Source organism: Triturus cristatus, chromosome 5_2, assembly GCF_964204655.1.
Source record: "Triturus cristatus chromosome 5_2, aTriCri1.1, whole genome shotgun sequence".
In the NCBI taxonomy this organism is placed as follows: domain Eukaryota; kingdom Metazoa; phylum Chordata; class Amphibia; order Caudata; family Salamandridae; genus Triturus; species Triturus cristatus.
In genome coordinates, this window is record NC_140588.1 from 899,153,680 (window position 1) to 899,178,154 (window position 24,475).

The window sequence follows — 24,475 nt, forward strand, 5'->3', positions numbered from 1 at the left end:
TATCTGGGCATCCAACTAGAGCCCTCCCTCCAGAAAACTGTAGATGCTATCGATCTCTACATAAACATGAAATCAGAACTAGCTCGCTGGGGTCTTCTTCAGACATCATGGCTGGGAAGAATCGCAGCACTGAAAATGACCATCCTTCCCAAAATTCATCGTATTCCATTACCGCCCTCAACTGGGAGGCTTTATAAGCTACAAGCGTAAATACCTCACTACGTTGGGCCGGGAAGAAGCCACGGATCTGTAGGGAGGTCAGCTACCTCCCCCCACGCGACGGGGGCCTGGGCATACCTAATCTCCAAGTGAATTTCCATGCTACCCAATTACGTCACCTGGTTGAATGGAACAGGGCCAAAACGGAGCGCAACGGGCTACTTTAAGACAGGGCAGTGGCTAGAACCTCCCTGTGGAAGGTCCCTTTCCTTAAGAAACCGCACCGCCCCCGGAATCTACATCTCTTACCCATCACTAAGGTGACTATGGACGCCTGGGACCGGTGTAGTACACGCTACGGTCTGTAATCCTTCCCCTTCCCACTGTCCCCCTTACTCAACAACCTGGATTTTGCCCCCGGGAGCAATCTCTGTGCATTTACGGCTTGGTGGCAGACCAATTGCCGCTCCATGGGGCACATGACAGACAAAGAAGGGGTGATTCTCTTGCCCCAGCTAAACTCAGATTTCAACCTCCCGGAGACAGGACGCTTTCATTACTTGCAGCTCAGTCACTGGCTTTTGCACCCTGATAATAAGGCCGCAACACAGAAACGTCTCATGGCCTACAAAAAATGGCTGATCACGAAAACCTCGGATAAAAAGAATTTCTGAACTGTACATCTTTTTGCTCCAACCCACGAGGCACACGAACAAACCCAATCAAACATGGTGGGAGGGAGAGGTCGGGTGCTAATTGTCTGAAACTGAGTGGGGACAGATTTATTGAAGAGCCCGCCACACGGCTCGTCATACTGCCCTCACCGAAACATTCACTTAAGTAGTGACATACTGGTAACTTACCCCGAGAGATTACATAGGATAGATCCATACAAACCAAAAGACTGCTAGAGATGTTGCGGGACAGCGGGTTCTCTGACATCTCTTGTGGGAATGCACGCAGATTCAGCCCTATTGCACACAAGTTTGACAATATCGATCGTCATCTGGACACCCAGCTTCCCAGATACACCCAGCTTCCCAGATACACCCAGCTTCCCATTTCCCTCTTATATACTGCTAGGCCTCCCTAATCCTCTCACTTACCCCTTGAAATCATTGCGAGGGCACCAAATTGGGCTTGCGTAGGGAGCAGCCATACAAAACATCCTTTCACACTCTGGAACAAATAACACACCCACCCACCCAGGCTGGATTCACTGCTTATGGTACATCCTTGGAATGGAAAGAAACACCACCACGAACTGCGAGGCATTCTACGGCGATCTAAAGCGCCCATACCTTTCTCATTTGTCTCAAGACTTCGGGAGCTCACATGCCCCAGATCTCTCCACATTCTGCAGCTTTCATAACTTTCTGAAACCTGTGCTCAGGTACAGGCTCAAGTAGGTGATTGAAAACAGTGTCTCACCGGTCACAACATCCATTATGTGTGTGGGGGGAGGGGGGGAGGGGGCGGGGTTCGGGAGTTGTATTTGTTTACCTACAGTTTATCACATGAAAGTCTCGAGCTTGGCAGACCAGATGTATAAAATTGTATACTGCTTGATAGCTTCTGAGAATGTGAATTAAAAAAAAAGATTTGAACCATAAAAACAGCCCTCAAATGGTAGAAGAAAAAAAATAAGTTGGATTATGGAAGAACACAAAAGACCATCTGTTGACCACTGCATTCCTGATCTGGATTCAGCAGCTTAGAGAAAGGTCTGTTGGTTGTCAAAAGTTTGAAATATTTGCTCACAACTCAAATTACACTGGCTGGTTCCAACTTATTATTTATTAAATGTCACCCAAGAGACATTAATACTGGTATGTCAATTAAAATCCCTTCGCTTACCCTGTTTGTTATCTCACATTTCAAGTTTCTCTGAGGTCTCCTTTTCATATTTGAGCAGGTTTCTGATTTGCAAACTTTAGAGCTCTTTCAATCCAAACAAGCATTGGCATAGCCAATAGGTCTCGCCTTTGGAACCTTATAAGTATTTAGTTATGCAGTACAATATCCTTGGTGCAACAACATCAACTGTTGCATGGCTAAACACTTCTAAGATCCCAAAGGCGAGACCAACTGGCTATGCCAATGCTTGTTTAATTTAGAACATTCTACCCTTAGTGGGTGAGTGAAAGGGAGGATGGACAAATGGATTGAAAGGATGGGTGGATGGACGGATGGATGAGGGAAAGGATGGATGAGTGAAAGGATAATTGGAACGGATGGATGAGAAACTGGTTGGTGAGAGAAAGGGAGGGAGGATGGATGGATTAATGGATGAATGAAAAAGGATGGACGGTTGAGTGATTGGGTGGAAGGAAGAGCAAAAGGATGAATGGATGGCAGAGTGAAAGAATGCGTGATGAAAGAGTGAAAAGAAAAATGGCTAGATAGAGTACAAGGATGATGACAAAGGATGGATGAGTGAAAGGATGGATGAAGAGAAGGTTGATTGAAAGGATGGACGGCTGGATAGATGGAAATTCTTGAACAGTTTATTTCAAACAAGCACTGGTAAACTCAAAGTGTCTGCTTTGTGTGTCAGAGAAGCCCATGTTATTCAGCAGTTCGTGTTGCTAAAAGCTGTCCTAAAAAGATCTTACCACAGAATATCTTGGGCCACATTGCCCCAAGTAAGTTAAGAGGAAGAAAAACTCTCAAAGTAGTATTATAAAATCGAGACAGAAGGTAACATTTGCACTTTAACTGGTGTTCTTAAAAGCCTCTGTCCTAACATCATGTTGAATTTATGGCATTGGATACAACTACTGCGCTCAAAGTGAAACAAGCATTTACAATGCAATGGTCTCAGCATTGTTAAAGTTAGAGCTATTGCCATTGCTCATGACATTTTTGTTTTTAAAACATTTAAAGAAACGGCATTGTTATTTACAATGTCAATAGCTTAATCTCTCTCAAATGCGAGACCTATTGCATTTGCACCCACACACAGAGCCACCCAAACACAGAGCCACCGACACACACACAGCCACCTACACAGAGCTTTTCACATAGAGCCACCCACACACACAGTTACCCACACACAGACAGAGCCACCCACGCATAGAGCCACCTACAAAAAAAAAGCCACCCACACAGAGCCACACATACACACACAGCCACACACACACACACACACACACACACACACACACACAGAGAGCCACACATACATGCACAGAGCCACACATACATACACAGAGCCACATACACACACAGCCACACACAGATCGAGACACATACACATTGATCTTGGGAGCCAAAGCAGAAGTGGCACCGTTTCTAGATCTTTGCATTTATCACTAAAAATTAAGCAAGGATATTGTCACAAACAGTAACTGGTGCTCGTGTAAAGCGCTCGGATACTGTTAAGTCGGAAACCTTCGGGTCAAGTTAGCACTATATAGAAACTGCCGAGACATAAAAAAAGGGCACAGGGATGTGATCTGTGGCATTCGATAATGTGTTTTATGTAGGGAGTTTTGGGAAGGTACACATTAAAATGTCTACCAACACCAGAGACCCCCGAACCTCACCTGCTCCACTGTGACAGGTTCCCTTGTGAAGGCCATCCAGTACAACACAGGCCAGTACACATAAGGGGACAAACAATGAAAAGTCACGGTCCACCTATATTAACTCCTAACCCTCACCTGCTCCACGGTAACGGATCACTTGTGAAGGGTATCCAGTACCACACAGACCAGTACGTGTAAGGAGACATGACATATCCACCTATGATACCCCTGCCCCCCAGCGACCCCCCCCCCCCAACCCACCAACGAGCCTCATCAGCTCCACGGTGACGGATCCCCTGTGAAGGCTATCCAGGACCACACAGACCAGTTCATGTAAGGGGGCAAACTATGACACATCCACCTATAATACCTCCGAGCCTCACCTGCTACAATGTGACAGATCCCTTGTGGAGGCTACCCAATAGCACACAGGCCAGTACATGTAAACGGGACCACAATGACACGTCCACCTACAATAACTCCCGAGCCTCAACTGCTCCACGGTGACGGACTCCCCGTGTAGGCTATCCAATACCAAACAGACCATTACATGTAAGGGGGCAAGCTGACACGTCCAACTATATAATCCCCGAGCCTCACCTGCTCCAAGGTCACAGATCGATCAGTTGTGAAGGCTATCCAATACCACACAGACCAGTACATGTAACGGGACCACAATGACCCGTCCACCTACAATAACCCCTGAGCCTCACCTGCTCCACGGTGACGAGCCCCTGTGAAGGCTATCCAGGACCACGCAGACCAGTACATGTAAGGACACATCACAATGACACGTCCACCTACAATAACCCCCGAGCCTCACTTGCTCCACGGTGGCCAGGTCCATGGCCTCCACTCGGGCCGCCGGAGTCTCGTACTCATCCTCGCTGTTGTAGCCGCGCCCCCCTCCTCTTCGTGCTGCTGGGGGCTGGCTCCTCCAGCCCCAACCCCTTGCTGCCACCGCTGCCTCTTGCTGTGTCCGGGTCCGGAGCAGCAGCCACCTCCGCCACTGACTCCGTCTCCCTGGCCGGAACCGCCAGCGCCCCCGACCGAAGATCCTCCACCCGCCGAAGTTTGCTGCCCAACTGTGCACGGCCCCCACCCGGACAGGAGACCGAGAAGAGGGAGCTAGCGCCAGGGGGAGGAGAGCGAACAGCGCCAGCCGGAGAGGACAGGGGGAGGAGACCAGAGCAGCAGCCGGGCACAGGACCCTGGCTGTCCCGCCCATCGGACTCCCGGTCGAGGCTGCCTGTTCCCTTCATCAGCCGGCATGGGGATTCTGCGGCAGCCTCAGACTTATCCCGACTCCATCCGATGAGATTTCGCGGACCGAAGGTCGGCGGCGAGACATCCTGAGGCAGGTGGGACACAGCGCCGTAACGACGCAAAAAAAACATGCGATTCGGGGGAATGAGGTGTTCCCTTTCCCCCTCATTTCTCCCTTTCTGCTTGCTGCGCCCCACGTTTGTCACCCAAACTGCACGGACTGCTTAGGGACCAGAGCGGAGCGCATGGATGCCCTCCCTCTCCTTCAATGCACATCAGCGCTGAGGACATGAGCCAAAGGTGCCCACGGAGAAAGCGGGTCACTGTACCGGCATATCCACCTGTGTCACCCCTCTCAATGGGCCACTACTTTTAACTTTTGGCAACACCCTCAGGGGATGGAGAGCCGGATACGCCATGAACACCACCGTCTTTCTCCAAGGTCAAGCAGAAATGCCTCGGAGAAACGCAGCGTCATGTTCGGATTCGGGGCGTGTTTTTCCTTTCTCTCCTCTTCCCATTGGCTGGAATGTTTACATTCCAGGAGGAGAGAAAGAAAGTAAAAAAACACGCCCCCGAATCCGAAAAAGACGGGGTTTAAATGGACAGACGCCCCTCTCCTCCAATGGCTGGCCTCCGTTTAGGAAGCCAGCCAATGGAGAAGAGGGGTGGGTTCAAGCCCCATACTAGAAAACATTAAATCTCGCCAAGCGAGACTGCGCAAGCGCAGCCTTGGCTAGCAGAGGCCTAAAAATGCATCCCCATGCGATCAATGTAGTCTTTGACCCAGGCTGCACACACTTGCATGTAAATCTGCAAATAAAATGTTATCTTTACCCACAATGTAAATACATCAAAGTAAAGACATTGGGTCTCATCACCTGGGTCTTATTTACAAGCCACACCTTGACTATGCAGTAAAACTAAGGGACTACATAATTCCCCTTCACTAAAACACAATGAGAACAAAGGGAACACAAGCATACAGGAAATGCCATGGCCTCGAATAAAAGCCCATGCAAACAAGGGCAACCCATGAAAACTAATGGCTACGTGGGGCCGACTTAAAGAACAGTCTCCGTGCACAAAGGTAGACTGCAAATTATTCCCAAGAATCATAGTAGCTTTGTTCTCCAAGTGCTGGAGGACAGAAGGATTTGTTAAGAGAACCCTTTCAAATGTCATGACTTAGGGGTAGGAAAAGACACCACGCAGAATCACCCAAGAACCTAGGGAGGGATCAAATACTGTAATCTGGTGAACCTTTAAATTGCAGCCGGAGATCCAGATTATTATAACCAGAATGAAGCCGATTGAATATGCTACTTACCAGTATGCATCTGTTCTTGGCATGTAGGGCTGCTGACATTCATATCTGTGCATAGATCGCCGCCTAGTGTTGGGTCCGGATGTTTGCACGTTGTTGTCCTGGAAGAGTCTTCGAAGTATCCTTGGATAGGTGACTCCTCCCCTGGACTACAGTGCGCATGGGCATCCCCTCCATCCTCAGATTGTTTTTCGCCATTGTGGCAGTGATGGAGTAGATACAGAAAGTGATGACCATGCTTTACAGTAATTCTGAGAGCTGCAGCTGCGACAGGCGCCGGGGAGGAGGGAGGGCGATATGAATGTCAGCAGCCCTACATGCCAAGAACAGATGCATACTGGTAAGTAGCATATTCAGTTCGAGGCATGTGGGCTGCTGAATTCATATCTGTGCATAGAATGTATAGCAGTGCCCTCTATTAGCGGCGGCTACCCGTGCCAGCTGCAGCGGTCTGAAAAAGAGTTTTTAGAACAGCCTGTCCTACAGCTGCCTGCTGTTTTGACTGCACATCTACACAATAGTGTTTAGTAAAAGTGTGTGTAGTGGACCATGTGGCTGCTCTGCATATATCATGCAGGGGAATATTTCCTAGAAAAGCCATGGAAGCCCCTAACTTACGTGTTGAGTGGGCTCGTGGTGGAATAGTTAATGTGCGTTTTGGTTTTTGATAACAGATTTGAATACACTTAACTATCCATCTGGCTATCCCTGCTTTGGAGATGGCGTTACCTTTGTGGTGCGGGGCAAAGGCAACGAACAGTTGTTTTGTCTTCCTGAAGGGTTTAGTCCTGTCGATGTAGTACATGAGGGCCCTTCGTACATCTAGTGTGTGGAGTGCCCTTTCTGCGACAGTTTGCGGGTTTTGGAAGAAAACGGGCAGTTCGATAGTCTGATTCATGTGGAACTGCGATATTACTTTGGGCATGAATTTTGGGTTGGTACGTAGTACGACCCTGTTGGCATGAACCTGTATAAATGGCTCTTGAACGGTTAGTGCCTGGAGTTCACTAACTCTTCTTAAGGAAGTGATCGCTACCAGGAAAGCTACTTTCCAGGTGAGGAACTGAATCTCGCATGAGTGTAGAGGTTCAAAGGGTGGACCCATTAGGCGTGTGAGGACCAGGTTGAGGTTCCACATCGGAGCCGGTGGGTGACTAGGTGGAATGACTCGTTTGAGTCCTTCCAAGAATGCTTTGATGGCAGGCACTCTGAATAGAAAGAGGTGCTGCCTGGTTTGCAGATAGGCTGATATTGCAGTCAAATGGACACGTATAGAGGTGTACGCCAGATTGCATCGGTATAGGTGTAATAGGTAGCAGATGATGTTTTGGATGGATGCGTCCAGCGGGTTAATGTCATTATTACTGCAATAAATGACGAACCTTTTCCATTTGGCTGCATAGCAAGCTCTTGTAGTGGGTCTTCTGGCCTCCTTGATGATGTCCATACAGTCAGGTGGCAGGTTGAGATAGCCAAACTCTAGGACTTCAGGAGCCAGATTGCCAGGTTCAGCTGTTGCGGATCTGGGTGCTGAATCTCTCCATGGTTCTGCGTCAAATGAGCGGGTTTGATCCGCAGCCTTTGATGCGGCACCACGGAAAGTTCGAGGAAGGTGGTGTACCATGGCTGGCGTGCCCACGTAGGAGCAACTAGGACGAGTGTCAGGGAGTGTTGTCTGAGTTTGCGAGCCACCAGCGGTATCAGTGGCGCTGGGGGAAAAGCGTACGCAAATCTGCCGGACCAGTTCATCCATATCGCATTGCCCTGCGACTGCGGATGTGGGAACCTGGCGGCAAAGCTTTGGCATTTTGCGTTTGCTTGTGGCGAACAGGTCTATCTCCGGATGACCCCACTGCTGGAAGTACGGCTGGAGTACTGATGGGTGTAACTCCCACTCGTGCATCTGGTGGCTGTGTCTGCTGAGCAGATCCGCCATCTGGTTGTCCTTGCCGGGGAGGTGTTCCGCCATGAGGAACATGTTCCTCTGAATGGCCCACTTCCACATGCTCTGAGCCAGATGAGACAACTGTGGAGAGTGCGTTCCTCCCTGCTTCTGTATGTAGTACATTGCGGTCATGTTGTCCGTCCGGATCAACACGACCTTGTTGCACAGATGTACTTTGAATGCCTTCATGGCTAGGAAGATTGCCATCAGTTCCAGAAGGTTGATGTGCATTTTCTTCTGTTGTGTCATCCATAGTCCCTGCACTGTGTAGTGGAGTACATGAGCTCCCCATCCCTGGAGAGACGCGTCCGCTGTCAGTACTATTTGTGGAACAGGCTCTTGGAACGGTCGGCCCTTGCAAAGGTTTTGTGGAGTCCACCAATGCAGAGAGTTGTATGCCCGACCGCTCACCAACACTAGGTCTTTTAGCTGTCCTTGAGCCTGGTTCCACTGACGTGCTAGGCACTCCTGAAGCGGGCGCATATGTAATCTCGCGTGTGGGACTATGAAGATGCAGGAGGCCATCATGCCTATCAACTGCATGAACACTCGCGCTTGAAGTGAGTGTTTGGGTTTGAATTTGGAGATCAGCAGTTGCATGCTGTTGATCCTCACTAAATTTGGCTGAGCTGTGGCCGCCAGAGTGTCTATAGTCGCACCTAGGTACTGTTGTACGTGTGCGGGCTGGAGATGGGACTTTGGATAATTTAGTGAGAATCCCAGACTGTGAAGAAGGTGAATGGTGCGGGACATGTGGCTGGCACATTGCTGGGCTGACTTCGCTTGAACGAGCCAGTCGTCCAGGTAGGGGTAGACGTGTATGTGCTGCCTCCGTAGATGTGCTGCCACCGTAGCTAGGCACTTCGTGAAAACCCTGGGCGCTGTTGTCACGCCGAAGGGAAGGACTTTGAACTGGTAATGCTGACCCTGAACAGTAAACCTGAGGTATTTTTTGTGTGAGGGGTGAAAGGGGATGTGGAAATACGCATCCTTGAGGTCCAGCGTGGCTAGGAAGTCTCCCTGCTTGAGAAGCGGAAGGACTTGCTGGAGAGTGAGCATGTGAAAGTGCTCTGAAAGAATGTACCGTTTCAGGGGTCTTAGGTCTAATATAGGTCTGAGTGACCCGTCCTTTTTTGGTATCAAGAAGTAGAGGGAGTACACTCCCGTGCCCTGCTCGTGGACGGGTACGACCTCTATAGCGCCTTTTAGAAGCATACTTTGCACCTCCTGCTGTAAGAGCGTTAAGTGCTCTGAGGACATAGGACGGTTTCTTGGCGGTATTATGGGTGGAGTGGAGGTTAACTCTAGACAGTAACCGTATTTGACAACATCTTTGACCCACCTGTCCGTGGTGATGGAGTTCCACGTGGACAGGAACCTTTGTAGCCTTCCCCCCGACAGGTGTTATGTGGAAGGGAGAGGGCGTCACTGCTTGTTTTTGGGGGAGGACCTGGTGTTGCCGTAGCCGCGTCCTCTGCCCTTTGTACTGGAGCCACGATATCCACCTCGGGTGTTTTTATCGTAGGTGGTCTGTGTATTGCCTTTGTTATACGTTTGTTGTGACCCCTGTCCTCTACCTGCTCCCTTGTTTCCGGGGCGACGAAAGGAGCCGCTCCGAAAGGACTGAGTCTGGAGGGCGCCCATGGACTTTGCAGTGTCCGTGTCCTTTTTGATCTTTTCAAGGGTGGTGTCAACCTCTGGGCCGAATAGATAGTCGGGGTTGACAGGCTGGTTGAGTATATTATTTTGTACCTCAGGCTTGAATCCAGAGATTCGTAACCAGGCATGGCGTCGCAGCATGACGCTTGTGTTTATGGCCCTGGCAGCTGTGTCAGCGGCATCTAGTGCACACTTGATGGAAGCATTTGTGAGTAGCTGTCCCTCTCTGATGAGAATTTCTGCGCCTTCCTTGAACTGGTCAGGGAGATGTTGGAATAGTTGCTCCAGTGTCATAGTGCGCTCTATCATAGCGAGCAAGGAGCGCTTGAGTGTTGGCTATGCGCCATATGTTGGCAGCTTGGGCGGCAACTCGCTTGCCAGAGGTTTCTAACACCTTGGACTCTTTGTCCGGGGGAGGAGCGTCACCTGTCGTTTGCGAGTGTGCCCTCTTGCGAGCATTCGCTACGACAATGGAGTCTAGTGGTAATTGGCCTCTGATATAAGTAGGGTCCCCAGGTGCTGATCGGTATTTCTTTTCAATCCTGGGGTTTATCACTCGTGCCCTGGTGGGTTCCTTGAAAATGTCCTTGGCTGGTTTGAGGACTCCTTTCAACATGGGCAGAGTCTTTACATGCCGTTCGGAGGATGCGAAAGTGTCCATAAGAAAGTCATCTTCGATGGTGTCAGAGTGAAGCTGCACCCCATGGTTATTGGCAGCACGTTCGATAAGAGCGTTGAAGGCTGCAGTATCCTCTGTGGGAGATGTTTTTGCCCCATAGAGTTGCGGGTCCTGTGCATCGAGAGGTGCACCTGGGTCCACTGGGTCGCCCCAAGTGTGATCAGGGTCCTGCTGGTCGTCAGGGTCCATGTCTCCACGGTAGGGGATTTGGTCCTCCATGTAGTCCTCCAACGCATCCGTGTCGGAGTGTGTGGGAGAGAATAACTGTGGTTCCTGGTAGGATGAGTGGAAAGGTTCATAAAGGGCAGGTTCTGATTCTAGAGGCAGCTTCCTTTTTAGTGGGATCCTGAAAGGGTCCAACGGTGGTTCCGAAGTTATTCTCCGCTCGTGGAGAATCATTCTGCCAGTGTTGGCGTCGATGACGCGTGCCGGAGACGTCCCGGTAGGTGTACTCGTGGACTGGGCGACCCGTGTCCTGAGTTGGAATATTTTCGGGATTGTGGACGGAGGCAAGCCAAAGGTAATGTTGGCTGGCACCGAAGAGGCTGCTGGAGCGTCGATCGGTCCGGAACCCGACGGGTCCTGGAGGGCAGTCTTGGTTTTGCTGCTTTGTGCCGCAAAGGGTCGCGTTTAGAGCGCCTTTGAGGCTTTTGCACCGACCAGGTTCGTAGAGGCAGCCGTGGACTTTTTCGGCGCCGGTGGATCATCGAGTCGAGGTGAGGAAATGACCGTCGACGTTTTCGATGCGTGAGGCTTTGGTGTTGTCGAGGGAGCGATGCGAGACGTAGCAGGCAGTGCGGTCCTCGGTGTCGGGAGTTGAGCAGGTTTGTTGGCGCCGAAGGCCTTTTTCCGTACGTCGACTCAGACGTCGCCCGCTTCAAGTTCGGCACCGAAGTCTCTCTTGGGGCGCTCGGTGCCGACGCGTTTCACTGGCGTCGAAGGCGTGGGAGGCCTCGATCCGACTAGCGCCACTTTCGGTTTCGGTTTCGTTTGAACCGGTGCTGCTTTCGGTTTCGTAGAAGTGAAACCAGCCGGTTTAGGCAGTAATGGCTGCCGCTTAATGTCCGAGGCCGGGCCCGAGGGCGGGGCCGAAGAACTGCGGGATGGGTCTCGGGTAAGGCCCGAAGGCGATCCCTCGACCGGAGCCATAGACTGTGGCACTGGGCTTTCTTCGGTCTGAACAGGTAGGCCTTGTTCATCATTGGAGCTACTCTCTTCGGCCCCTAAGGCCTCCTCGTCGTCTCCTACCTCGGTGTCGTCTTCACCTCTGTGGAAGAGTGATTCGTCGACTTCGTCCGATCCGGAGTCGTGCTCGGAAACGGGACTGGAGGGTAGGACTTCCAATTCTTCGACATCTTCGGCCTCGTTGAAGATGTCCGCTGGTGCCGGTGCCGCGTGCTGCGCTTCGAGCCTCGCCGCTCGTCGATTCCGTAGAGTCTTTTTGGAACGGAACCGGGCACAGGCCATGCATGTCGATTCGTCGTGGTCCGGCGAAAGGCATTTGTTGCACACCGGATGGACGTCGATGTGGGGGTACTTCGCATTGCACACCGGACACCTCTTGAATGGCGTCCTCGATTCCATCGTCGAAGTAGTCGATGGGCAGGTAGATGCGAAAAAAGTCGGTCCTGAAAGTTAGTAAACTAACAAGGTGGTATCGAAACCGATCGATAAACAGTACCGACGCGAACTAAAGGCCTTTTGGCCTCGACAAAATTTTTTCCTAACTTGAGCTAAGATAGCACATCCGAACCCAATGGCGGAAAAAAACAATCTGAGGATGGAGGGGATGCCCATGCGCACTGTAGTCCAGGGGAGGAGTCACCTATCCAAGGATACTTCGAAGACTCTTCCAGGACAACAACATGCAAACATCCGGACCCAACACTAGGCGGCGATCTATGCACAGATATGAATTCAGCAGCCCACATGCCTCGAACACACAATTACTGGTGGAGTGCAGAAGAAAAGAAAGTATAATCCCTGGAATGCAGCCGTGAATGCCTCCAGGTTAGCCCCAGTGTGCGGACCACATGATGAATAAGTTACTTGGTGCAACCCGTTCAGGCCCTGTGGTTCGGATTTGAGGCACCCATTTTAATGTTGATGTTAAAATCCCCGCAAATGACAAGTTATGATTCACATTCAAGAAGCTTTCGCAGAAGAATGTTAGAAAAACGGAGACCCTGGAAATAGGAAGCAGGGGTCGACTTTTTTTTGCAGTTGAGTGCAAAATCCCTACTTTGCCATTGACTACAAAAGAGTAAGAAATTGCATGAATGCCAGACCACTAAGAATTCTACTTGTTGGTGTGTCGGAACGAGTACCAAAAATAACTTAGTCGTTGGAGTCAAATCCAATTTATTCAGTTGTGCTTCGTGTCAAAGAGAGCATTTATAGCCAACACATGTTTCGCCCCTTCACATTGGCCATCTGGCCTGGGGCTTCCTCAGGGCTATACATGGTAACACATGGGTAGTGAGTAGAAGCAATATGTGAATACACAGTGGAGATAATACACATCCATGGGGTTGGTGAGTGATTTACATGTAGTGCAAAGGGTAGAAAGAAGATCAGAGCAAGTGTAAAGGGAAAGTAGAAAGCGAGGGAAGGTGAAAGAGGAAAGGAATCATAGAAAGGCGAGTGGGGAATGAATGGAAAGGAGGTGGGGGGTCTATAGGGTGTAGAAAAAGGACAATATGAGGAGGGAGTGAGCCGTGCGAGTGGAAAATAGAGGAACAAGTGAGAAGATGAGAAGTCAAAGGATAGACAGGAGAGTGGTCCGTGAAACAGCATTTTTGAGGACAAACATTAATGTGTTAAAGTGAATCGGTAAGTACAGACCATATGGTGAGGACCGGCATGGCAGCAGCCATAAATAACATGTTGTCATAAGCATAGAGGAACATGGGAGAAAAAAATGGAAAGAAAAAGAAAAAAAAAAAATTGGAAAGAGAGGGCAAGGCATTTGAAATAAAATATATTACAGGGTTTGGCATATAACAGCATTGCATGGATAATGTGTCGCATCACAAAAGATATACGACATTACATAAGGAAAATATAATTTTACATTCTATAAGCATATAGGAGCATATTACACACGCGATCAAGAGATACAATATCAAGGTTCCAGGGAGAGACGGGTGGATCAGGGGAAATACACAGTGGTACGTTAGTATGCATAAGTCATGGTGCGCAAGACATGAGGGCCGGTTCCTTAGTACTAACAAGTTTAACTGGCGTTTATCCGGCCTGAGGCACTAGGGATACATTGTGTTCCTGTGATGTCACTATAGATTCCATATGAGGAGCATTCAGGTATGGAAAGGGATGAGTGTGAAGTTGCTTTCACTTTCCAGGATGTGAATATGTTAGGTGTGGAACATTCCAGTATTCCAGAGGCTAAGTGGAAATGGAAAGTGATCAGCTACTAAGCAAAGTAACCCAATGTATTGGAAACGGATGGCCAGAAGAGTGGAAAGTACCAGGTGAATTACTGGGTTATCTAAAGTTACATGAAGAATTGGCAGTGGAAAATGGTATTGTTGTCAGAGGTGACATGTTTGTAACTCCTTTCAATTTGGGGAGTGCCATTGTAGATAATGCTCACGAGGGTCATTTAGGTATATTGTGCACCAGGAGACGGGTCAGAGAGAATTTTTGGTGGCCAGGGGTAGATTTGTTTGAAGAAAATCATGTCAGGAAGTGTACTAGTTGTGCCTTAAGTGATTAAGGTATTTGGTATTGTCAGGATTGATTACTTTTCTAAATGGCCGGAAATTACGATGGTGAAGAGCATTACCTCAGAATGTGTGGTAGAAGTCATGGATTAAGTGTTTTGTAGGGAAGGTATTCCACAGGAAGTCGTGACGGACAATGGTCCTCAATTTGTAAGTGAGTATATGGAAAGGTCAGGTAGAATGGTTTAACTGTGTGGTCAAGGAAGCTATTCCGCTATCTGTTAAGGGGGGATTGAATTGAAGGAAAGCATTACAGTCTATGTTATTTTCTTACAGGACTACGCCAAATTCTGTGACTTCAGCCAGTCCTTTTGAACTACTCAGGGGACTTAAGTCTAGTACTAGGTTAGTTCTGCAGTGGTTGAAGAATCTGAGGAGACAATGGGGTGATTTAGCGGAAATTGATTATAGAGCTATACGTAGTAGGGGGGAATAAAATAAGGATAAAGTGAGAGAAGCATTAATGAAAAGAAAAAAAAAAAAAAAAAGTTCGGGCTGGACTGTTCCCATGAGGCACAGGGTCAGACTGATTTGCATATGGCCATGTCTGAACTGGGGTGGCAGAGAGGGCTAAAGAACGGTGATGGATTAAACCCAGATCAGTTGACTGGGGGTGAGTGCTTGCAATGTTCAACACTCCGTCCATCATTTCCTTTGGTTTTTATTTTGTTAATATAGACATAGCACATAGTACATTTGAATTACCTGACGGGCAATGAGTCAGCAAGTCTAATGATACATCCCCGATCATGAGCATGGTAAATAACAGGATATAGTGCCGCACCCGTTTGCTATGAAAGACGAACATTATGGGTCTCTGAACCAGCACCATTATCTCAACATCCCACTTAGCTTTCACGTCACCGGGGGGTGTTCCCAGGGGAGCCACCCATAATACACCCGCTTTTCCCTAGTGCAGGCCTCTAAACAGTTCCGTTAAACAATAAGAAGAAAGAGGCAGAACAACAAATGCCCCAGCATAACATCAGCAGCAGGTTCGGTCTTTACCATAAAATCGCCATGTTCCCTCCCCCGACTTGACCCCCCCCCGCCCCCCGCCCCCCACCAACTCCCCGTCCCCTGGTGCAGACAGTTCCATTGATAGCAATTTTCTATTCCCCAGCACATCACCTGATTCAGCTAAGGCCCCGCGACATTTCCCATGCTTGACCCCCAGACCTAACCTCTGCCCCCCCCCCTCCTCAGTGAGTGCCTCCCCAACGTGTGTCCCACAGAGTCTCAGGGCATCCCCATCTAGCTGCATCAGGATCTGCAAATGTGTGCCCCACTGGTTCGCTATAGGTGTGCGCCTGAGGCCCAGCGTTTCCTCCCGCAAAAGGGCCGTACCCTCCGCCCTGCCCACACCAGCAGGGAACTTCGCCACGCTTGCGTTCGGGGGGGTTCTGCTGCCTTCCAGCGCTTGGTGAGCAACCGCTTCGCCACCACCAGACCCAAGTCGAACAAGCATTTACAATGCAACGGTCTCGGCATTGTTAAAGTTAGAGCTATTGGCATTGCTCATGACAATGCCGTTTCTTTAAATGTTGTAAAAACAAAAACAAACAAAAATAATGTCAAGAGCAATGCCAATAGCTCTAACTTTCACAATGCCGAGACCGTTGCATTGTAAATGCTTGTTCTTTACTCTTCCTGGCAAGAGCTCGTATTTTAATTGAAAGAAGATGTCATTGTGTATGTCCTCTCCGAAGCAGTAGGGGGAGGATGGACTTTGCGGATCTGTGTCTTATAGCTGGTGGTAGAGAAGAAGCGCGGGAGAAGCCTTTTTGTGGGTGGGACGTTGTCGCTTAAGTTATTAACACCCAGATAAGCTACAGGGAACTGGCGAGGGGCTTGAGCAGCCTTCTGGTGTGGCGATGTAGGTAGTTCAGTTGTGTTTTTCATCTCGCACCCCCATTTGCATGAGAAACGTCATCTCCCCACCCTCTCCAAAGCACCCAACATTTCAGCTTAGATCGTGGCTGGGGGATGCTAAATGAAGGTCCAACAACTGTAGCCTGGTGTGCTCCTTGTTGTTTTAAACCAGAATGGGAAAATAAAACCTTTATTGCAAACAAAGGAAGTCCAAACTCCTGCAGGACGGCGTGCACATATTGTTCCCAAAAAGTAATACAAAGTGTACGATTCTTTTTGTTTGCTCTCATCAGCCTGTTTACCATTTCATTGGCATTCCTACAGTTGAAATAAGCTGCAGAGGATGTTCCACACTTCACAGAGTGCTCGTAGGCTGGCGCCCATGCAGCTCGACCGAGCGCCTCCTTTACAGAGGGGCTCGAGGAAGTGATGTCTAGTGTTTCTCACTCGGCGCCTCTTGTAAACACCCCCCACCCCCTCCGAGAACTTTGTCTGATGTCGGGTTCACGTGCCATCGCCTGTAACCTACCCCTAACGTTTTAAGTTCACCCCCTCTGTGTGACGTCACATGCCTCGACGCCTCCTGTAAGCGGCCCCTGATGGTCCAGACGGACACCCTCTCTATGATGTCTGATTTAATCGCTCACAAGGTAATGTGTACATGGCCACTAAAGCTTACCCACTGTCATAAGTATGTCTAATGTCACGTATTCACGCCACTCCTTTTAAATGGTACCCGACGTCTTAGGCTTACCCTACATTTAATAAGCTGTGCCAAATGCCCATACGATGACTACAGCTTGTATGAACTTTTCGCACAGTTCAGAGAAACTGAGCAGAGTCACACCCTTACACAGCATCGGTGAGTGCTTGTGAGACGCTGCTTAGACACCACTCTGCTCCAGTCAGCAATCGACAGCGCTCTGAAGCCCCAGGCCTGCGGGCCGCTGCAGTCAGACCCCCTGGGTCGCTATTGTTGGCCGGCTGCCATCCATACACCATGTTTGGGCTTCACCCTGATCGAAGCGCTCTCCCGTAGCACCAGTGCGCATGGGTGATCTCACACAATCGCGGCCAATCTCAGCCGAGGGGTTTCACTAGGTAGATTTACACAAATAACCCACTCATGCTGCTGTCCCAGGTCTGACCATCGCCCCGCAAGCAAGCGTATCAGCCACCAGTCTTCCATCAGAAAGAAGTCACAGAAAGCCAGGGAAGTGTGGCAAATAGAGAAAGAAGAGATGAAAAAGAGCTACGAGAGTGGAAGAAAGGGAAATGAGGTGCAATGAAAACTAGACAACCTTGGTAACCTCGCCATTGAGCAGCACGCGGAGGTGGAGCGTGGGGGCCTTAGAAAACGTTCCATATTCGTTTGTAGTAAAAAACAGAACATCCCTAAACCACGTCTATTCCTTAAAACAGGGTTTAAAATGCATAGGGACGGAGTGGCGTACTTGCTTGATCGGAAAGCACGTCCTCAACTTGAAGCCATGTGTGCTGTGCAGTTTTTTTACGAACATTTCTCTCCAAGATTAAGTGGCGTAATGTACAATGAGTTAGATGGCTGCAAGTCCCGTCAATCAATTTAAGGTGAGGGAGCAACGCCGGGACACCACCGCCTTTCTCCGAGGCAGAGAAGAACTGCCTCGGAGAAACGCAGCCTCGGTTTCGGATTCGGGGGTGTGTTTCTTTTTCTCTCCTCTTGCCATTGGCTGGAGGAGAGAAAAACACGCCCTGCGAAAATCAACGAAAAAACACGCCCCCCGATCCGAAAAGGACGGGGCTTCAACGGAGTGACTGGACCTCTTCTCCAGTGGCTGGCCAGCATTTAAGAGGCCAGCCAATGGAGAACAGGAGAGAAGAGGGGCGGGTGCAAGCCCCTCTTCTCAAAGTCACTCAAAGTCATTAAATCTCGGAGCGAGACTGCGCAAGCGCAGCCTTCGCAGCCGAGACCTAAAAAATGAGGCAACATTCATGGGGGGGGTTCTACGAAACAAGTGCAGCAGGCAAGCTGGCCACTCCTGCGGCGCCAGTTGACCCGTGCATTTACTTAATGCTCCATGCACCATCCGCCAATACGAGTCCAGCGCCGGACAGCTCCACAACATGTGCACCAGCCCAGCATCCAGAGCCTGGCAGCGTGGGCAGCTTGCATCTGCGCGATGGAAATACCGGTTTATAGAGTCGGGAGTGAGATATGCTCTGTGTAGTATAAAGTATTGAATTTGGCGAAACCGCATGTTCTGGGAATCCGCGTCGGCCCCCGTAGCGCATTACTCCATTCCTTGTCAGCCATGGGGCGATCCAAGTCCGCTTTCCATTTACGGCGAAATGGAGACAAGTCGGTCGCCGCTTGCGTACGCAGCGAAGCTGCGAACCAACGTATCATATGGCTCCCCCGTCCCATGACATGTAGGTATTGCATCGTGAGGTGCTGCTCCGGTTCCTCCTGAAGAGCTCCCCACCGGCTCGCCAATGTCGTTATTAGTGAGCGGTGACAGAGAAATTGGCCGACTGGTAACCCAGTCTCCTCCGCCAACAGGGCAAATGGGATAAGCGCACCATCGCGGTAGAAGTCCCCCAATGTGCAAATATCCACCGCATGCATTCTGCAAGCTCAGCCGAGCGTAGTATCCTCCGCCCACTAGGGGAACCCTCAATCGGCATGGCAGGGGCGTAAGGGACACTCAACCGAGTCAAGTAAAGAGCACGTCGATAACATTTATAGGCCACTGCAACGAGGAGGGGCCCCGGCTTGACCACCCTGGCAGTCGGGTGGAACGACGCAATGATATCCGCCAGAGGGATAGGTGGCTCCGCGGACGCCATGTCGTCCCGTTCTCTATCAGCCAACCACCTGGCCACCCATTGTAGCTGTGCTGCTAGGTAATAGTGCGCAAAGCACGGCATCGCGAGGCACCCCTGACCCGTAGGAAGGTATAACTTGGATAGTGCCACCCTGTGGCGCGCAGTACCCCACACAAAGTCCCGGAGTGAGCGCAATAAGGTTGCAAAGAAGGATGCCGGAATGTAGACTGGCAGGTTAGCAAAATAGTAGAGGAGCCTGGGTAGAACCACCATTTTGACCAAGGCAATGCGCCCTGTGACCGCGAGAGGGAGGGCACCCCAAAAACGCATCTGGGCTCTGACAGCCGTTACCACCCTGCCCAGATTACCCTCAACCAGGTCAGCTGGTTGCCTATACACTTGGATGCCCAAGTAACGGAAGGTGTCCGGTTGCCACTTGACAGGCACACCCCCCAGGTGGTACTGGGGATCCAGAGCATCAGCTCGGAACGGATAAAGGCACGATTTGGCCGCATTCACCCGTAGACCGGAGAGAGCAGCAAATTCCGTCAGGACTCGTTCCAGGTCCCCGGAGATGTGCGCCACATCTTTAATGAAGACCAGGAGGTCATCCGCATATAAGGAGACTTGGTGAGTCGCGTCGCCCATGGGGATGCCGTCTGTCAATACCCTCCTTAGGGTAGCTCCTAAAGGTTCTATGGCAAGCGCAAAAAGGAGAGGCGAAAGAGGGCAACCCTGCCTGGTACCACGGCCAACTGGAATGGCATCAGAAATGTATGGGCCGGTTCTCACCCGAACCACAGGGTTCTGATAGAGAAGCGCCGCCATTTGGAGGAACCCGAGGCCTAGTGTATAGTGTGACAACACCGCCACCAGATACCCCCATTCACGGCAGTCGAAGGCCTTTTCAAGGTCTAATACTAAACAGCCTGCCCTCGGCCAATGCTGTGCTCCATGTGCGGCAACGCGGAAGAACCGTCGTAGGTTAAGAGAGGTGCTGCGCTTCGGTACAAACCCATTTTGGTCCTTGTGCACCAACACAGGTACAGTTGGGCCAGCCGCTCCGCCAGGACTTTGGCCAGAATTTTGTAATCAGCGTTGAGGAGGGAGAGGGGGCGGTAGGACCCCAAGCTGGTAGGTTCACGTCCTGGCTTGAGTAAAGAAATCAGGTATGCCTCCCTCATGGAGGCAGGCAGGGTAGCTTCCTCAAGGGCTGTGAGATATAACGCGTGCAGTCTAGGCACCAGGGACTCTCGATAGGCTTTATAATACTCCGCCGGGAGACCATCTGGTCCAGGCGCCTTGCCAGAAGCCTGTGAGGCCACCGCCTCCCCCATCTCCTCCAGCGTGAGGGGGCCTTCTAATGATTCCTGGTGGGCTCCCGGAATCGTGGGCAGACAGGCGGCTTCTAGAAACTGATCCAGATCCTGTGCCTGTCTATGCATGCCTGAGAGAGCATCATCACGTGAACAGGTATTACGGTATCCATGGAAACGCCGTAACCTGCGCACGCCCGTATTTCCTAAAGGCTTTTGCAGTTTCCAGTGCTACGTCTTCCACATGGCAACGTTTCCACAACGCCTTTCAATAATGACGCAACGAGACCGATTGGCACGTTATAAATCAAGCCTGTCATTAAGCGCACAGCGACACGCACGCTTGCGTGTAATTACTTATAAGAAGTGGATGTGCCAGTTGACAATGCAGCATTTCGAATTTCATGCAACAAGAATAATAAGAAGGCATTTTCACAGGCTTTTTTATTCTTTCTGCATTCTTTACTTCTGTGATATGCACACCATGTGCACCTCAAACTAATATTTTTATTTATTTGTATTACTTATTTCATTATTCTGTAATAGTATGGCTGGTATTGATTCTCCTCCCTCATTTCTAACCATAACTGGTGAGCTATTGATGGATTGGGAGATATGGGAACCGGTATTTCTAGCTTGTGTTGAGGTTTTAGAAGAAGAACATGAACCTGAGAGAAAATTGCTTATGTTAAACATTGTTTAGGTGGTATCAGGCTAAAGGAATTCAAAATTCTACCTGCCCTTATTAATCCTGGCAATATCAATGTATACCAATATGCGTCTATGCAACTTAATTTAAAATATGGAAAAAAGAAAAAATGTGCTCATGGAAAGGTTAATTTTCTATTCTAGGAAACCACAACCTGATGAAACCATTGAAGAATTTGTTTCAGAATTTAGGTCTCTCGCAGTAACTTGTGATTTTGAGCATATTTTGTATGAACAGGTGCTTAGAGATCAGATTCTTATGAGAACAAATAACCAAAAAAGTCCAAGAAAGGTGGCGGACCACATCTGATATGTCTTTAAATGCTGCCATTGAGATTGCAAAATCTATTGAGCATTCAGAAAAATTTGTCAAAGAAATTAGAGGTAATGAAAAAAGTGACGCATTTTGAAAGATGCTGACAAAAGCAAGAAAACTAATTAAAAAAAAAAAAAAAAAAAAATGAAAGTTTTCAAAAAAAATGATGGGAAATTTAAAGGTACAAGGATGGATACCAGAAAGCATATATTCTCTTGCTATAGGTGTGAAAGTACTGGGCACCTAGGTAACTCACAATTATGCCCTGCTAGAGACAAGATTTGTTCCAAGTGTGGCAAGAAGGGACATTTCAATAACGTATGTAGATCTAAGCCCAAAAGAGTAAAAATGATCAAGTTACAATGAATGTGAAAGTTTTTGTGACTACTATGAAAATGATATCAACACTATGTGTGGGAATGAAGGAGTCGACAAGTTTCCCTCTTGCACTATTGCTGTTGATAGTGTTGGAAGTACAATTTCTTGTTGATTCTTGTGCATGGTATACTATCATTGCACAGAATACTGTGAAAGATAAATGGCCTAACAAGAAATGATTTGTTCCCGATGTAGCACCTGGTGGGTACGCCGGACATAAAATGTACTTGGTTGGATATTTTTGGAACTTAGAATTTTCGGGGTGCCATACATACGGAAAGATACATGTAGTAAAATCTGGGCAGTCACTCTGGGTTGGCCTCACCAAGAACAAATGGGGATTAAAGTACATCCCAGAGCTGATCCAATAGTTTAGGTCATCAAGCTCTTTAACTCTGTAGATAACTCTTTTAAATTTGAAACAAATTTAAAAAACAAGTTTCCTAATGTTTTTAACAACAACTTGGGAGAGTACCAAGGATTTAAGCATTGCATCAAGCTTTGTGACAATGCTATTCCTGTTCGTCACAGGGTAAGAAATGTTCCCCTATCCTACAGATCCAAGCTTAAGGATATCTTAAAAGATTTATGTACTAAGATGATAATAGAATCCACTAAAACATCTCCATGGGTTTCTCGGATTGTTATTTCGGGTAAACCCACAGACGAACTTAGATTATGTGCGGACTTGCGCAGTTTGAATAATGCTATATGGGTAGATGCCTATCCTCTCCCCAGCCTACATGAGAAGGTTTCTACGTTAGCTGGTGCGCAGGTATTTTCCTGTATTCACCTAGCCAGTGATATCAGGTATTTTTAGATGACGAATCAAAAAAATCTCACTGCATTCATAACTCCTGAAGGTTTGTTTAGATATTGTCGGATGCCATTTGACCTTGCCAGTACTGCTTCAGTTTTCCAAAGATTGATTAAGGAAACACTTGAAGGTCTATCAGGTGCAATAGCCTTCCAAGATAATATTCTTGTGTGCAAGAAAAATGCAGAGGAGCATGATCACAATTTAAATAATGTACTCTCTGCATAGTCAAGCAAAAGGTCTCACTCTTCGTGCTGATGAGTGCAAATTTAAAGCATCTCAGGTGGAATATTTAGGACATACTATCAGTGGTGTTGGTATTAAGCCCAAGCGCAACCATGTGGAGAGTATCACTAACGCTGAAATTCCCTCATCCAAAGAACAACTTGTGGCTTTTCTTGGTCTCACCCAGTTCAATGCCAAATTCATTCACAACTATGCATCCAAAGTTGATCCATTTAGATGTCTACTTGAAAAAAATGCAAAGTTTGAACGGACAAAGGAAATGTCTTCTGCTTTCAATACTTTGAAGGGTTTTGTTGTAAATGCACCATGTTTAAAACCTTTTGTAAGTGAAAAACTTTTGTATAATTATGGTGGATGCCAGCAGTTCTGGTCTAGGGGGTGTATTGATGCAAAGAGATGGTGCAAAGGAATGGATTGTAGCCTATCCATCAAGAGCTCTACGTGATTCAGGGAAACATTACTCTGTGATAGAGAGAGAACTCAGCTTGTGGTGCCGAACATTTTAGAAGATTTTTATGGGGCACCAAATTCATCATCAAGACTGATCATAAGCCCCTTATTTTTATGATGGCACCAGGCGGTGGTCGTACTATGTCTGCAAGATTGGCTAGATTGCAATCTAGATTGCAGAGTTTTCAGTTCCAATTATAATATGTGCAAGATAAATCTAATGTACATGCTGATTGCATGTCTAAGTTTCCCCCCGCCATAACGGACATGGAGGGAATGGAAAATGAAGATTGTGAGGTAGCGTTTACTCTCCATGATGTTAATTTAGTGTGTGGCGAACAAACTATTGTTCAAGAGGATGTGTGGTTAAATGAAATGAGTAAGGATGAGAAATTGAAAAAAGTGATGCTTCACATTTCTCAAGGGTGGCCTGAGGAAAGAATTACGCATAAGAAAATTGCAGTATTCCACCCAGAAGCAAACAGTCAAGTAGAAAGGTTTAACAGAGTTATAAGAGAGGCTATTCAATTATCAATCAAAAGTAGTTTAAATTGGAGAAATGCTTTACAGTCTAGGTTATTGGCATATAGAACTTCTCCTAATTCTGGGACTTTAGTCAGTCCTTTTGAATTATTAAGGGGACGCAAACCATGTACCAAGCTAGTTCCTTGGTGGCTGAAGAAGAAGCAAGGCAAGCTAAGTGACGTCACTGATGTGGACTATGAAAAAGTTCAGTGCTGGGTTGAAGAATATAAAGAAAAGATGAAACAAGATCTGAAAAAGCAGCAAGGTCCTGTTAGCAAACAGATGGTTGGGGTTGGATCTATGGCGCGCATCAAGAGGAAAAATGTGATGGGCAAAGGTTATCCAATGTAGTCATCTCCCAAAAGAGTAATTGAGGTTTATAAAAATGTTGTAAGAGTGGCTGGGGGAAGTGTATGGAATCTAAACAGTCTCTTTGTTTAGGGGAGGGGCAGTCACCGACAATGATCACGGAAGCAATGATTTTCTTGACATTACGGAACAAGACTGCACCAAAGTTTTGGACACGTGTTCTGCAAGAATACTGTTGGTCCTCCTAGGTGCACGCATTTTCGTCACCCTCCTGCAAGATTCCAGGATTATGTCAGGTGTTAAAATATATTTTGTTTCATACACATTATGTCATTTCCTATTAGTACTATTTTTTTTTTTTTTAGGGGAGAAGGTGTGTTGAGTGCACACGATCATATTTACCTCACGTGTCGTCTCGTGCG

At 48.3% G+C, this 24,475-nt stretch overlaps 1 protein-coding gene across 1 annotated transcript in view; it reads right to left on the minus strand.

Moving 5' to 3' along the window:
• Positions 1 to 24,475, minus strand: part of FAM199X (family with sequence similarity 199, X-linked) — a 100,189-nt gene that overhangs the window by 70,810 nt on the left and 4,904 nt on the right. The gene's annotated exons all lie outside the window — the stretch shown is intronic.